A 15,564-nucleotide genomic window follows, 5' to 3' on the forward strand; every position below is an offset into this window, starting at 1 on the left:
CATTCGACACTAGATCGGGATGGATCGTGATGGGATCGCGGGATGGATCATAATGAGATCGCGGGACGGGCTGCTATTTGGATCGCGAAGATGTTCCACTACATAACCGCGTTATATAAACTTCTTCTTAGCGATCTACAAGGGTATGTAGATTCACTATCCCTCTCGTAGATGATCATCACCATGGATAGGTATTACGTGTGTGTAGGAAAAACATTTCCCATGGAACATTCCCCAACACTGGTATCAGAGCTAGGTTCATGCGTAGATGATATCTCGAGTATGAAACAAAAGAGTTTGTGGGTGTTGATATTCAATTTGCTGCCCTCCTTAGTCTTTTCTTTATTCTATGGTATTGTTGGATTGAAGCGGCCCAGACCAACTTTACTCGTACCCTTACGAGAGACCAGTTTCATAAACTGACATGCAACTTGTTGCATAAAAATGACCGGCGGGTGTGTGTTTCTTTAACTTTAGTTGAATCGGATTTGACCATGGCGGTCTTGGACAAGGTTAAATTGCAAATTGCATATCACCGTCGTGGCTTAGCGTAAGTAAGATGCGATCATACTAGATACCCATAGCAGCCACGTAAAACATGCATAAAAAAATTAGAGGACGTCTAACTTGTTTTTGCAGGGTATGCATGTGATGTGATATGGCCAAAGAAATGATATGATATATTGGATGTATGAGATGATCATGTTGTAATAGTTAAATATCGACTTGCACGTCGATGGTATGGCAACCGGCAGGAGCCATAAGGTTGTCTTTAAACTAAAGTTTGTGCTTGCAGATGCTTTTACTATATCGCTAGGTTGTAGCTTTAGTAGTAATAGCATAGATAGCGCGACAACCTCGATGGCGACACGATGATGGAGATCATGGTGTGGCGCTAGTGACGATGGAAATCATGCCGGTGCTTTGGTGATGGAGATCAAGAAGCACAAGTTCATGGCCATATCATGTCATTTATGATTTGCATGTGATGTTAATCCTTTTATGCACCTTATTTTGCTTAGAACGACGGTAGCATTATAAGGTGACCCCTCACTAAAATTTCAATATAAAATTGTGTTCTTCCCGACTGTCACTGTTGCGACAGTTCGTCGTTTTGACACACCACATGATGATCGGGTGTGATAGACTCAACGTTCACATACAACGGGTGCAAAACTGTTGCACACGCGAAACACTCGGGTTAAACTTGACGAACCTAGCATGTACAGACATGGCCTCGGAACACAACAGACCGAAAGGTCGAGCATGAATCATATAGTTGATATGATGAACATGGATATGTTCACCATTGAAACTAAACTCAACTCACGTGATGATCGGACTTGAGTTAGTGAATTTGGATGATGCGACACTCGAATGACTAGAGGGATGTCAATTGGAGTGGGAGTTATTAAGTAATATGATTAATTGAACTCATTATTATGAACATAGTCAAAAGGTATTTGCAAATTATGTTGTAGCTTGCATAGTAGCTCTGTTGTTTCTGATATGTTCCTAGAGAAAATTTAGTTGAAAGATGATAGTAGCAATCATGTGGACTGGGTACGGAAACCGCGGATTGTCCTCATTGCTGCGCAAAAAAGCTTATGTCCTTAATGCACTGCTCGGTGTGCTGAACCTTGAGAGTCGTCTGTGGATGTTGCGAACATCTAACATACATGTTTTTTATGACTACATGATAGTTCAGTGTGTAATGCTTAACGACTTAGAATTGAGGCGCCGAAGATGTCACAAAACATATGAGATGTTCCAAGATATGAAATTGGGATTTCATGCACGTGCCCTTATTGAGAGGTATGAGACCTCTGACAATATTCTTTTTGTCTACAAAGTAAGGGAGAAAAGCTCAATTGTTGAGCATGTGCTCAGATTGTCTGAGTGCTAGAATCGCTTGAATCGAGTGGGAGTTGATCTTCCAGATGATATAGTGATGGTTCTCCAAAGTCATTGCCACCAAGCTACTAGAGCTTCGTGATGAACTATAACATATAAAGGATAGATATGATGATCCTTGAACTATTCGTGATGTTTGACACCTCGAAAATAGAAATCAAGTAGGAGCATCAATTGTTGATGGTTAGTAAAACCACTAGTTTCAAGAAGGGCAAGGGCAAGAAGGGATACTTCATGAAATGGCAAACCAGTTGCTGCTCTAGTGAAGAAACCCAAGGTTGAACCCAAACCCGAGACTAAGTGATTTTGTTATGAGGGGAACGGTCACCGAGGCGGAACTACACTAGATACTTGGTAGATGAGAAGGCTGGCAAAGTCGACAAAAGTATATTGGATATACGTGATATTGATGTGTACCTTACTAGTACTCCTAGTAGCACCAAGGTATTTGATACCGGTTGAGTTGCTAAGTATTACTAACTCGAAATTATAGCTACGGATTAAACGGATACTAGCAAGGGTGAGGTGACGATGTGTGTTGGAAGTAATTCCAAGGTTGATGTGATCAACATTGCACGCTCCCTCTACCATCGGGATTAGTGTCAAACCTAAATAATAATTATTTGGTGTTTGCGTTGAGCATAGACATGATTAGATTGTGTTGATCGCAATACGGTTATTCATTTAAAGAGAATAATGGTTACTCTATTTATTTGAATAATACCTTCAATGGTCTTGCACCTAAAATGAATGGTTTATTGAATTTCGATCATAGTGATACACATGTTCATAATATTGATGCCAAAAGATACAAAGTAGTTATGATAGTACCACTTACTTGTGGCACTGCCGCTTGAGTCATATTGGTATAAAATGCATGAAGAAGCTCCATGCTGATGGATCTTTGTACTCACTCATTTTTGAAACGTTTGGGACATGCAAATAATGCCTATTGGTATAAACGCATGAAGAAACTCCATGCAGATGGATCGTTGGGACTCACTTGATTATGAATCACTTGAGACATGCAAATCATACCACATGGGCAAGATGACTGAAGGTCTCGTTTTCCAGTGAGATGGAACAAGAAAGCAACTTATTGGAAGTAATACATTTTGATGTGTGTAGTCGAATGAGCACCGAGGCACGCAGTGGATATCGTTGTGTTCTTACTTCACAGATGATTTGAGTAGATACTGGTATATTTACTTGATCAAACACAAGTCTGAATTATTGAAAGGTTCAAGTAATTTTAGAGTGAAGTTTAAAATCATCGTGACAAGAAGATAAAATGTCTACGATATGATCGTAGAGATGAATATCTGAGTTGCGAGTTTGGTACACAATTAAGACATTGTGGAAATTGTTTCACAACTAATGCCACATGGAACACCATAGCGATGGTGTGTCCGAATGTCGTAACCACGCCCTATTTGATATGGTGGATGCTGTGATGTTTCTTATCAAATTACCACTATCATTTTTGGGTTAGGCATTAGAGACAACCGCATTCATTTTAATTAGGGAGCCACGTATTTCCGTTGAGATGACACTTTGTGAACTATGGTTTGGAGAAACCTAAGCTGTCGTTTCTTGAAAGTTTGGGTCTGCGACGCTTATGTGAAAAAGTTTCAGCATGATAAGCTCGAACCCAAAGCGGATAAATGCATCTTCATAGGACACCCAAAATAGTTGGGTATACCTCCTATCTCAGATCCAAAAGAAAAATGTTTGTTTCTAGAAACACGTCCTTTCTCGAGAAAAAGTTTCTCTCGAAATAATTGAGCAGGAGGATGGTGGAAACTTGATGAGGTTATTGAACCGTCATTTCAACCAGTGTGTAGCAGGGCGCAGGAAGTTGTTCCTTTGGCGCCTACACCAATTGAAGTGGAAGCTAATGATAGTGATCATGAAACTTCAGATCAAGTTACTACGAACCTCATAGGTCGACAAGGTCACATACTGCTACAGAGTGGTACGGTAACCCTGTCTTGGAGTTCATGTTTTTGGACAACAATGAACCTACGAGCTATGGAGAAGCGATGGTGGGCCCGGATTCCGGCAAATGCCTGGAAGCCATGAAATCCGAGAGAGGATCCATGTATGAAAACAAAGTGTAGACTTTGGAAGAACTACTTGATAGTCGTAAGACTGTTTAGTACACATGGATCTTTAAAAGGAATACAAACGATGATCGTGAAAAGTCACCATTAAGAAAGCTCGGCTTGTCGCAAAGATGTTTTCGATAAGTTCAAGGAATTGACTACGATGAGAATTTGTCACTCATGGCGATGTTAAGAGTCTCCTGGAATTATGTTAGCAGTTGCTGTATTATTTATAAAATCTTGCAGATAGGATGTAAAAACATTGTTTCCTCGACGGTTTCCTTGAGGAAAGGTTGTATGTGACACAACCAAAGGTTTTGTCAATCCTAAGGATGCTAACAAGTGTGCAAACTCCAACGATCCTTCTATGGACTGGAGCAAGCATCTCAGAGTTGGAATATATGCTTTCATGAGATGATCAAAGTTTTTGGTTTTATACATAGTTTATGAGAAACTTGTATTTCCAAGGAAGGAGTGGGAGCACTACAGAATTTCTAATAAGTCTATGTGGTTGACATGTTGTTGATCAGAAATAATGTAGAATTTTTGGAAGCATAAAGGGTTGTTTTAAAGGAGTCTTTCAAAGGAAAACATGGATTGAGCTACTTGAATATTGAGCATCAAGATCTATAGAGATAGATTAATACGGTTAATACAACTTTCAATGAAATGCATGCCTTGACAAGGTTTTGAAGGAGTTCAAAATAGATCGACAAAGAAGGAGTTCTTGGTTGTGTTGTAAGGTGTGAATTTGAGTAAGACTCAAAAGCTCGACCACAGCAGAAGAAAGAGAAAGGACAAAGGTCGACCCCTATGCTTTAGCCATAGGCTCTAAAGTATGCTATGTTGTGTACCGCACCTGATGTGTGCCTTACCATGAATCTGTCAAGGGGTACACAAGTGATCGAGCAATGGATTACTGGACAGCGGTCAAAAGTTATCCTTAGTAACTAGTGTACTAAGGAATTTTTCTCGATTATGGAGGTGATAAAAGAGTTCGTCTTAAAGGGTTACGTTGATGCAAGCTTTGAAACTAATCCGCATGACTCTGAGTAGTAAATTGGATCCGTATAGTGTAGCAGTCATTTCGAATAGTTCCAAATGGCGTGTCGTAGCAGCATCTATGGGATAACATAGAGATTTGTAAAGCACATCCGAATCTGAAAGCTTCAGACCCATTGACTAAAAACCTCTCTCACGAGCAAGACATAATCAAACCCCGGAACTGTATGGGTCTTAGATTCATTACAATCACATAGTGATGTGAACTAGATTAATGACTCTAGTGCAAGTGGGCTACTGTTGGAAATATACCCTAGAGATAATAATAAATTGATTATTATTACATTTCCTTGTTCATGATAATCGTTTATTATCATTGCTAGAATTGTATTCATTGGAAACTCAAATACATGTGTGGATACATAGACAACACACTGTCCCTAGCGAGCCTCTAGTTGACTAGCTTGTTGATCAAAGATAGTCAAGGTTTCCTGGCCATAGACAAGTGTTGTCACTTGATAAAGGGATCACATCATTAGGAGAATGATTTGATGGAAAAGACACAAACTATGAACGTAGCATATGATCGTGTCAGTTTATTGCTACCGTTTTTTGCATGTCAATGTATCTGTTCCTATGACCATGAGATCAAGCAACTCCCGGACACCGGAGGAATACCTTCTGTGTTATCAAATGTCGCAACGTAACTGGGTGACTATAAAGGTGCTCTACAGGTATCTCCAAAGGTGTCTGTTGGGTTCGCATGGATCAAGACTCGGATTTGTCACTCCGTGTAACGGAGAGGTATCTCGGGGCCCACTCGGTAATACAACATCATGTACAAGCCTTGCAAGCAATGTGACTTAAGAGATAGGCACGAGATCTTGTGTTACGGAACGAGTAAAGATACTTGCCGGTAACGAGATTGAAATAGGTATGGAGATACCGACGATCGAATCTCGGGCAAGTAACATACCGAAGGACAAAGGGAATGGTATACGAGATTATATGAATCCTTGGCATAGAGGTTCAGCCGCTAAGATCTTCATATAATATGTAGGATCCAATATGGACATCCAGGTCCCGCTATTGGATATTGACCGGGGAGTGTCTCAGGTCATGTCTGCATAGTTCTCGAACCCGCAGGGTCTGCACACTTAAGGTTCGGTGACGTTTCGGTATAGTTGAGTTATAGGTGCTAGTGACCAATGTTTTGTTCGGAGTCCCGGATGAGATGTCGGACGCCACGAGGGTTTCTGGAATGGACTAGAAATGAAGATTGATATATAGGAAGTTGTTATTTGGATTCCAGAAAAGTTTCGGGAATTGCTGGTAGTGTGCGAGGAGTGACAAGTGGTTCCGGGGGTCCACCTAGTGGGCCCACCACTCCCTGAGAGGGCCACATGGAATTTGGGGTGGTGCAATAGCCCTTGGTGGTCTGTCCAATCAACCAAATAAGACCGATGAGGAAAAATGTGGAAAATCCAAAAGAGGTGGACAAGTGGGAGAGGAGTCCTCCTCCAAGTGGAATTGGAGGAGGAATCTTCCATCCTTGCTTCGGCTGAGCCAAGGGAGGCTTCCCTTGGTAGGAAATCCTCCTCCCTCCTTCCTCCTATATATATTAGAGTTTTCGAGGGTTTTTGCGCAGAATTTTCAGCCACGTGCTACCCTCTCCTCTAGATCGTAGTTCTTCCTCTAGATCAGTTTTCAGCAGCGCTTAGGCGAAGCCGTGCTGGAATAGATCCACCACCATCGCTGGCACGCCATCATGCTACCGGAGAATTCATCCAGTTCCTCGTCTCTCTTGCTGGATCAAGAAGGCGGAGATCGTCGTCGAGTTGTACGTGTGCTGAACGCGGAGGTGCCGTCCGTTCGACACTAGATCGGGATGGAACATGATGGGATCGCGGGATGGATCGTGATGAGATCACGGGACGGGCTGTGATTTAGACCGCAAAGATGTTCCACTACATCAACCGTGTTATATATGCTTCCGCTTAGCAATCTACAAGGGTATGTAGATTCACTCTCCCTCTTGTAGATGATCTTCACCATGGATAGGTATGGCATTTGCGTACGAAAATTTGTGTTTCCCATGCAATTTTCCTCAACACAAAGATGGTTAAGGTTTCCTAGCCATAGACAAGTGTTGTCACTTGATAACATGATCACATCATTAGGAGAATGATGTGATGGACAAGTCCCAAACTAAAAATGTAGCATGTGATCGTGTTATTCATTACAATCACATAGTGATGTGAACTAGATTATTGACTCTAGTGCAAGTGGGCGAGTGTTGGAAATATGCCATAGAGGCAATAATAAATTGGTTATTATTATATTTCCTTGTTCATGATAACCATTTATTATCCATGCTAGAATTGTATTGATTGGAAACTCAAATACATCTGTGGATACATAGACAACACACTGTCCCTAGTGAGCCTCTAGTTGACTAGCTCGTTGATCAAAGATGGTCAATGTTTCCTGGCCATAGACAAGTGTTATCACTTTATAACGGGATCACATCATTACGAGAATGATTTGATGGACAAGACACAAACTATGAACGTAGTATATGATCGTGTCAGTTTATTGCTACTATTTTTTGCATGTCAATGTATCTGTTCCTATGACCATGAGATCAAGCAACTCCCGGACACCGGAGGAATACCTTGTGTGTTATCAAACATCACAATGTAGCTGGGTGACTATAAAGGTGCTCTACAGGTATCTCCAAAGGTGTCTGTTGGGTTGGCGTGGATCAAGACTCGGATTTGTCACTCCGTGTGACGGAGAGGTATCTTGGGGCCCACTCGGTAATACAGCATCACGTACAAGCCTTGCAAGCAATGTGACTTAAGAGATAGTCACGGGATCTTGTGTTTCAGAATGAGTAAAGATACTTGTCGGTAACGAGATTGAAATAGCTATGGAGATACCGACGATCGAATCTCAGGCAAGTAACTTACCGAAGGACAAATGGAGTGGTATACGAGATTATATGAATCCTTGGCATAGAGGTTCAACCGATAAGATCTTCATAGAATATGTAGGATCCAATATGGACATCCACGTCCCGCTATTGGATGTTGACCGGTGAGTGTCTCAGGTCATGTATGCATAGTTCTCGACCCGCAGGGTCTGCACACTTAAGGTTCGTTGACGTTTCAATATAGTTGAGTTATAGGTGCTGGTGACCAAAGTTTTGTTTGGAGTCCCGGATGAGATCCCGGACGTCAAGAGGGTTTCCGGAATGGTTTGGAAACGAAGATTGATATATAGGAAGTTGGTATTTGGATTCTGGAAAAGTTTCGCGCATTGCCGGGAGTGTGCGAGGAGTGACAAATGGTTCAGGGGGTCCACCTAGTGGCCCATCACTCCCTGAGAGGGCCACATGGACTTTGGGGTGGCACAATAGCCCCTGGTGGGCTGGCTAATCAACCAAATAAGGCCCATGAGGAAAAAGGTGGAAAATCCAAAACAGGTGGACAAGTGGGAGGAGTCCTCCTCCAAGTGGAATTGGCGGAGGACTCTTCCATCCTTGCTTCGGCTGAGCCAAGGGAGGCTTCCCTTGGTGGTAAAGCCTCCTCCCTCCTTCCTCCTATATATTATAGAGTTTTTGAGGGTTTTTGCACAGAATTTTCAGCCACGTGTTACCCTCTCCTCTAGATCGTAGTTCTTCCTCTAGATCAGTTTTCAGCAGCGCTTGGGCGAAGCCCTGCTGGAATAGATCCACCACCATCACCGGCACGCTGTCACACTATCAGAGAATTCATCTAGTTCCTCGTATGTCTTGCTGGATCAAGAAGGCGGAGATCGTCATCGAGCTGTACGTGTGCTGAACGCGGAGGTGCCGTCCGTTTGGCACTAGATAGGGATGGATCTTGATGGGATCGCGGGACGGATCATGATGAGATCATGGGACGGGCTGTGATTTGGACTGCGAAGATGTTCCACTACATCAACCGTGTTTTATACGCCTACGCTTAGCGATCTACAAGGGTATGTAGATTCACTCTCCCTCTCGTAGATGATCTTCACCATGGATAGGTATTGCGTGTGCGTAGGAAAATTTGTGTTTCCCATGCAACTTTCCTCAACACAAAGATGGTTAAGGTATCCTAACCATAGACAAGTGTTGTCACTTGATAACGGTATCACACCATTAGGAGAATGATGTGATGGACAAGTCCCAAACTAAAAACATAGCATGTGATCTTGTTATTTTATTGCTATTGTTTTCTGCATGTCAACTATACATTCCTACGACCATGATATCATGTAACTCACTCACAACGGAGGAATGCCTTGTGTGTATCAAACGTCGCAATGTAACTGGGTGACTATAAAGGTGCTCTACAGGTATCTCCGACGGTGTACATTGATTTAGCATGGATCAAGACTGGGATTTGTCACTCCGTATGACGGAGAGGTATCTCGGGGCCCACTCCATAATACAACATAACAAACAAGCGTTGCAAGCAAAGTGACTAAAGAGTTAGCCACGGGATCTTGTATTACGGGACGAGTAAATAGACTTGCCGGTAACGAGATTGAAATAGGTATGGATATACCGACGATCGAATCTTGGGCAAGTAACATACCGAAGGACAAAGGGAATGTTATACGAGATTGACTGAATCCTTGACATAGAGGTTCAACAGGTAAGATCTTCGTGAATATGTAGGATCCAATATGGGTATCCAGGTCCTGTTATTGGATATTGACCGGAGAGTGTCTCGGTCATGTCCACATAGTTCTCGAACCCGCAGGGTCTGCACACTTAAAGTTCGGTGACGTTTCTGTAGTATTGAGTTATGTATGTTGGTGACCGAAAGTTGTTCAGAGTCCCGGATGAGATCCGGACGTCACGAGGAGCTCCAGAATAGTCCAGAGGTACAGACTGATATATAGGAATGTTGCATTTCGCTTCCGGAAGGATTTCAGGCATTACCGGTAAAGTACGGGGAGTGACGAATGGGTTCGGAGGTTTTACCGGGAGGGGCCACTCACCCGGGAGAGGACCTAATAGGCCTAGAGGTGGCGCACCAGCCCTTAGTGGGCTAGTGCGGCCAGCCCAATAACCTATTTTCGGCCAAGAGTGCAAAAGTAAAAAAGAAAAGGAAAAAAAGGAAGGAGGTGGCCAAGTAGGAAGAGAGTCCTCCACCAAACCGAATTGGAGGAGGACTCTCCTCCTCTTGGCTCAGCCGAACCCCTCTCCTTGGAGTAGGAGGCAAGTCAGCTCTCCATCTTGTTCCACCTATATATAGTAGAGATTGTGAGGGCAAAGCACATTTGAAAAAGCCACGAGCTGCCCTCTTCTCCACAAATCGTCTTCCTCGTTTAGATTAGTCCGACATAGCTTGGCGAAGTCCTGTTGGATTAGTTCATCACGACCACCATGCCGTTGTGCTACCGGGGAACTCATCTACCTCTCCGCCCTTCTTGCTGGATCAAGAAGGTGGAGATCGTCATCAAGTTGTATGTGTGATCAACGCGGAGGTGTCGTCCATTCGGTGCTAGATCAAGATGGAGTTCGTGGGACTCCTGCGATTCGGATCGCAAAGACGTTCAACTACAGCAACCGTGTTACTTGACGCTTCCCGCTTAGCGATCTACAATGGTATGTGGATCCGATCTCCCCTCTCGTAGATGATCATCACAATGGATAGGTCTTGCGTGTGCGTAGGAACTTTTTTTCCCATGCAATATTCCCCAACATAGGTATCAGAGCCAGGTTCATGCGTAGGTGATATCTCGAGTAGAACACAAAGGAGTTTGTGTGCGTTCATGTTCAATTTGCTGCCCTCCTTAGTCATTTCTTGATTCATTGGTATTGTTGGATTGAAGCGGCTGATATGTCCCAAATGTATCTATAATTTCTGCTTGTTCCATGATCTTTTTGGGTAACATTGTTATATGTTTTGCTACACTTTTATATCTTTTTACACATATTTGGACTAACCTACTAACTCAGTGCACCCAGTGCCAGTTCCTGTCTATTGATGTTTTTTTCAAGGGACTTTTACCCAAATTTACAAAGTCCCAAAAATCCCGAGAAAAATATATAAAATTAGCATGACGGAAGCTTCCAGATCACCAAAGATGGGGCTGAGGGGAGCCTGAGTGGGCCCCACCTCCTCTGGTGCCGTACCTTGGCTCCTATTTTTACCCAAGTGGAGGTAACGCTGATTCTGAAACCCTTTTCTCCAAAAGCAATTCCGATCTCCCCCGCCATCGCCAACAAGTTTCGGGGACCAGAATTCCTGTGCCGGCACCGTGCCGGGACAGCGAAGTGCCCCCGGATTCATCTCCATCGATGTTGCTTCCTCCCTCCATGAAGCGGGAGTAGTTCCTCCTCGGGGCTGAGGTCTTCTACAGTAGCTATGTGGTTAATTCTCTCTCTCATGATGTGATCTTGATTGTGATCATGGGCTATGTTAATCTAGGGTGATCCCATGATGTTTCCCCTTCTTCTATGTATTGGATTGATGTACTCACTTGATCTTATGTGGTATAATCCTCGAGACCATGGTGACAACGGTCTATTGGACATGGATTAGAAGAATATTTTCATGAGTGATTTCCTCTTTTGTGAATTGATTGAAGATTGAGAGTCTCTTGGTGCTTGTCTTTGACTATCCTTGAGATACGTTGTGGTGATTGTGGTACTCTCTTTGGATGGCCGCAGTGACATTGGGAAATCCATAGAGAGAACTACGAACTCTGAGGTGTGCTTTTGTAGCCCTACGTAATCCTCGTCCTCTCTTGATCACAAAGGAATGATCTCCGAGTACGTCTCCATTGCATGTTTTAGTGGAAATATCATGTGATTGGATTATTTTATTGTTGTTGGGAGTTGCCACTAGTGAAAGTATGAATCCTAGTCCCTATTTCTCACCATTGTTACGCCGTTTATGCTCACTTTTGTCACTTTCTACCTTGCTGCCATTTTTATTTCAGATTTATATTACCTTGATTTGCCACACCTATCACCCATATTTTACCATCTCTTCACCGAACTAGTGCACTTATAGAATTTACCATTGTATTAGGTGTGTTGGGGACACAAGAGACTTCTTGTTTCTTAATTGCAGGGTTGCTTGAGAGAGACCATCTTCAACCTCTACTTTCCTGAGTTCGATAAACCTTAAGTCATCTACTTGAGGGAAATTGTTGCTGTCCTACAAACCTCTGCGCTTGGAGGCCCAACATAGTCTACAAGAATAGAAGCGTGCGTAGTGATCAAGCTATTTCTGGCGCCGTTGCCCGGGAGGTGAGTGCTTAAAGGTATATCTTTAGATCTTGCAATTAAATCTTTTAGTTTCTTGTTTTTATTTTCACTAGTCAGGGTTAATGGAAAACAACAAAAATATGAGAGAGCTTTATAAAATTAACTTGAACTAGGACATGAAGTGTTTGAGGAGAAAATTTAAAAACCTATGAAACTTTATTATTTGCATAACAATTATGGTGGTGTCAATGTTATTAGTATGCTTCCTTTGAATACCAATATTGCTAATGACATGGAAAGCTCTAATCTTGGGGATGAAGGGTTTAATGAACATGATATTTTTAGTCCCCCAACTTTTGAGGAGAAAATTTGCTATGATGATTACCATGATGATAATGATAGTCCTACTCCCACTATTACCAATGAGAAAGAATATGCTTATGTGGAGAGTAACAGTACTGATAACCCACAAGTATACGGGATCACAACAGGTTTCGAGGATAGAGTATTCAACCCAAATTTGTTGATTCGACACAAGGGGAAGCCAAAGAATATTCTCGAGTATTAGCAGTTGAGTTCTCAATTCAACCACACCTGAAAGACTTAGTATCTGCAGCAAAGTTTCAGTAGCAAAGTAGTGTGATAGTAACGTTAGCAGCGGTAACAGTAGCATTAGTGACTTGTATAGCAATTGTGACAGCAGTAGCGTTAAAGTAACTTAGCAAGGACCAGTAGGAAAAACTCATAGGCATTGGATCGGTGATGGATAATTATGTCGGATGACATTCATCATGTAATAGTTATAACATGGGGAGATATGTAACTAGCTCTAGTTCGTCATTGTAATGCATGCATGTATTCCGTATTTAGTCATACGTGCTGATGGAAAAAAACTTGCATGACATCTATTGTACATCCCTCCCGTGGAAGCGGGGTCCTAATGGAAACTAAGGGATATTAAGGTCTCCATTTAATAGAGAACCGGAACAAAGCATTAGCACATAGTGAATACATGAACTCCTCATACTATGATCATCTCCGGGAGTGGTTCCGGTTATTGTCACTCCGGGGTTGCCGGGCCATAACACATAGTAGGTGACTACAACTTGCAAGATAGGATCAAGAACACACATATATTGATGAAAACATAATAGGTTCAGATCTGAAATTATGGCACTCAGGCCCTAGTGACAAGCATTAAGAAGAGCAAAGTAGTAGCAACATAAATCTTAGAACATAGTGGGTACAAGGGATCAAACCCATCAAAACTAACTAGATTACATGATAGATCTCATCCAACCCATCACCGTCCAGCAAGCCTACGATGAGATTACTCACAAACGATGAAGAGCATCATGGAATTGGCGATGAAGGATGGTTGATGATGACGACAACATCGATTTCCCCTCTCCATAGCCCAGAACGGACTCCAGATCTGCCCTCCAGAGGAAGAACAGGTGGTGGCGGCGGCTCCGTGTCGTGAAACGCGATGAACTCTTCTCTCCTAATTTTTTCCAAGCGAGAGAGAATATATAGAGCTGGATTTGGAGGCTGCGGAGCCACGAGGGCCTCACAAGCCTGCCAGGCCCGACCAGGAGGGGGGGGGGCGGGCCTCCTGGGCTTGTGGGCTCGTGTCTCCGTGTCTCCAGGTGATTCTTGCGCCAGTATTTTATATATATTTCACAAAAAATCCTCGTAAATTTCCAGGTCATTCCGAGAACTTTTATTTCTAGGCAAAAACAACACCATGGCAATTCTGCTGAAAACAGAGTTAGTCCGGGTTAGTTCCATTCAAATCATGCAAATTATAGTCCAAAACAAGGGCAAAAGATTTTGGAAAAGTAGATACGATGAAGACGTATCAACTCCCCCAAGCTTAAGGCCTTGCTTGTCCTCAAGCAATTTAGTTGACAAACTGAAAGATACAAAATAAAAACTTTTACGAACTCTCTTTGACCTTGCTGTTGTAATTATGTCTAACTCATATTCAGATTTTCAGCAAGATCATAAACTAACCACATAAGCAATGACATTTAGGTCTCAAGATGTACTCATATCAATGACATAATCAACTAGCAAGCAATAATAATAAGTTTCAAACGTCAACACTTCAATCAAAACAATCATGAAGCAATATGAATAGATGATATCTCGCTAGCCCTTTCTGAGACCGCAAAACATAAATGCAGAGCACCTTCAAAGACCAAGGGCTGACTGAACATTGTAATTCATGTTCCCCCGGATTCATCTCGCTAGCCCCCGCGAAGTGCCCCCGGATTCATCTCCATCGATGTTGCTTCCTCCCTCCATGAAGCGGGAGTAGTTCCTCCTCGGGGCTGAGGTCTTCTAGAGTAGCTATATGGTTAATTCTCTCTCTCATGATGTGATCTTGATTGTGATCATGGGCTATATTAATCTAGGGTGATCCCATGATGTTTCCCCTTCTTCTATGTATTGGATTGATGTACTCACTTGATCTTATCTAGTATAATCCCGGAGGCCATGGTGACAACGGTCTATTGGACATGGATTAGAAGAATATTTTAATGAGTGATTTCCTCTTTTGTCAATTGATTGAAGCTTGAGAGTCTCTTGGTGCTTGTCTTTGACTATAGTTGAGATACATTGTGGTAATTGTGGTACTCTCTTTGGATGGCCGCGGTGACACTGGGAAATCCATAAAGAGAACTACGAACTCTCATGTGTGCTTTTGTAGCCCTACATAATTCTCATCCTCTCTTGATCACAAAGGAATGACCTACGAGTACGTCTCCATTGCATGTTTTTGTGGAAATATCATGTGATTAGATTATTTTAATGTTGTTGGGAGTTCCCACTAGTGAAAGTATGAAGCCTAGGCGCAATTTCTCACCATTGTTATACCGTTTATGCTCACTTTTTTCACTTGCTACCTTGCTGCCATTTTTATTTCAGATTTATATTACCTTGCTTTGCCACACCTATCACCCATATTTTACCATCTCTTCGCCAAACTAGTGCACCTATACAATTTACCATTGTATTAGGTGTGTTGGGGACACAAGAGACTTCTCATTTCTTAATTGCAGGGTTGCTTGAGAGAGACCATCTTCAACCTCTACTTCACTGAGTTCGATAAACCTTAGGTCATCCACTTGAGGGAAATTGTTGCTGTCCTACAAACCTCTGTGCTTGGACGCCCAAGATAGTCTACAAGAATAGAAGCGTGCTTAGACATCAGTGGCCTGGACCAACATTACTCGTACGCTTACGAGAGACCGATTTCATCGACTAACATGCAGCTTGTTGCATAAAGATGACTCGCGG

The sequence above is a fragment of the Hordeum vulgare genome, chromosome 1H (genome assembly GCF_904849725.1).
Source record: "Hordeum vulgare subsp. vulgare chromosome 1H, MorexV3_pseudomolecules_assembly, whole genome shotgun sequence".
Lineage (NCBI taxonomy): Eukaryota > Viridiplantae > Streptophyta > Magnoliopsida > Poales > Poaceae > Hordeum > Hordeum vulgare.